The sequence below is a fragment of the Sapajus apella genome, unplaced genomic scaffold, assembly GCF_009761245.1.
Source record: "Sapajus apella isolate SASKATOON/1434 unplaced genomic scaffold, GSC_monkey_1.0 scaffold6, whole genome shotgun sequence".
Classification (NCBI taxonomy): Eukaryota; Metazoa; Chordata; class Mammalia; order Primates; family Cebidae; genus Sapajus; species Sapajus apella.
The window spans coordinates 77046066-77048204 of record NW_022436946.1 but is presented as its reverse complement, the minus strand read 5'-3'; the positions used below and the strand labels follow the sequence as shown (position 1 = coordinate 77048204).

The 2139-nt window shown below is 39.6% G+C and overlaps 1 non-coding gene across 1 annotated transcript; it reads left to right on the top strand.

Moving 5' to 3' along the window:
* Positions 1–1806: 1806 nt before the first annotated feature.
* Positions 1807–1913, top strand: LOC116549802. The gene has a single exon (XR_004268082.1). It is a non-coding gene; the product is annotated as a U6 spliceosomal RNA (small nuclear RNA).
* Positions 1914–2139: the final 226 nt, after the last annotated feature.

Sequence of the window (2139 nt, the reverse complement as noted above, 5' to 3'; positions counted from 1 at the left end):
CCTCCAAAGTATACTCACAAAACAGATGGACTCACATGTGAAAATTATCTGGTAGGACTTTTATTATAGTGGTTTTATTCCTGCAAAAGAATAGGGGGAAACCATCTCTTGCTTCACTAGTTTTTCTTAGAGCCTAATATAGTCAATGCAATTATCAGTTTAGTTAAACAGCTGTTTGTTGAGCACTTTTTAATATGATAGACCCTTATTCTTGGTACTGAGATAAGACCAATAAGACCCAACATCTGCCCCGAGGAACCTCATAGATGAGGGGCAAGAGCTAATTCATAAGGAGATGGTTTTAATACAGTATGGTCAATGCTTTGAGAGATGTTGCTACAGAGGATAGAAAATGCAGAAAGCCACCTAGCACAGCTTGGAGAGATAGAAATTCTTAGTCATTCTAAGAAAGGAATACAGTGGGATGGGTGAGAGTGTTACAAGCATGAAAGCTAGCATGAGCAAAAGCACACACTAGGAGCAATATCACATGTTTGGGAGTTGCTGGAGTTAGAAGGAGACAGTGAGACAAACAGGGTTCACATTGTCCATCACAGGGAGGACATTTTATCCTCCCCAGATATAGTAATACACATGTCTTTATCTGTTTTATTCTATGTCTTTACCTGTTTATAAGAAAGGCACCTGTGGGCAAGGTCTAGGACAGAATTAGAGATTAGTTAACTCTACAAGTTAGCAACATGTAGACAGAAACTGTAATATGAATGTGACCACTCAAGGAGGTCACATTCAAAGAGAGGGTCTGATGAAAACCCTGGAGAGCCATAACATTTCAGAATCCATGAAAAAGGATACGAAGATAAAAGTCTAGTGGAGCAACAGGACAGCACCATGTCTTAGAAATTGTGATGGGCACAGAGAAGTCCAGTGAGATTAAAACCAGAAATTGTATCTGATGATTAGGAAATAATAGTGGGTTATTTTTGTTTGTTTTGTTTTATTTTATTATTTTTTATTTTTTTATTGCATTTTAGGTTTTGGGGTACATGTGAAGAACATGCAAGATTGTTGCATAGGTACACACACGGCAGTGTGATTTCCTGCCTTCTTCCCCTTCACCTATATCTGGCATTTCTCCCCATGCTATCTCTCCCCACCTCCCCACCCCCTACTTTCCCTCCCCCATTTCCCCCCAACAGACCCCAGTGTGTAGTGCTCCCCTCCCTGTGTCCATGTGTTCTCATTGGTCAACACCTGCCTATGGGTGAGAACAAGCGGTGTTTGATTTTCTGCTCTTGTGTCAGTTTGCTGAGAATGATGGTTTCCAGGTTCATTCATGTCCCTACAAAGGACACGAACTCATCATTTTTGATGGCTGCATAATATTCCATGGTGTATATGTACCACATTTTCCCTGTCCAGTCTATCATTGATGGGCATTTGGGTTTGTTCCAGGTCTTTGCTATTGTAAACAGTGCTGCATTTTAAGTTAAGTGGGTTAGTGAGAACAAAGGGCATATTGCGATAAATTGAAAAGTGAATGGCATCAAGTGTAGTCAACACTTAGAAGAGACTTGGATGAACATGAATGGATAGTCTGTTTTAGGCAGGTTGTGTTTTCTCTGAAGGAAAATCCTGACCACATTTAAACCTGCTGGTAGGTGTAAGTGGAAATAAAGGAGAGTGAGGGAATATTGCTGGAGCTAATTTTATGTGAAATTAGAAGAAAGTGGAATAAAGTTCTATTTTGATGAGTAGTCTTTCAACCAGAGAAGGAGCACATCTTCCTGTGACTGAATAGAGAGAAGCAGGGTTGTTAGAGCAACTTTAAAAACAATTTCAGTAGTGCTCACTTTGGCAGCACATATGCTAAAACTGGAACAATACAAAAAAGATTTATATGACCCCTGGACAAGAATGACATGCAAACTCATGAAGCATTCCATATTTTTTCCCAATTAAAAGTCACAGAGAGACAAGCTGGATAAAGAAGCAAGACCCAATGGCTGCTGTCTTCAAGAGACCCATCTCACAGCTCATGACATCCATAGGCTTAAAGTAAAGGGATGCAGAAAAATCTACCAAAGAAATGAAAAACAGAAAAAAGCAAGGGTTGCTATTCTAATTTCAAACAAAACCGACTTTAAACCAACAAAGATAAAGACAAAGAAGGGCATT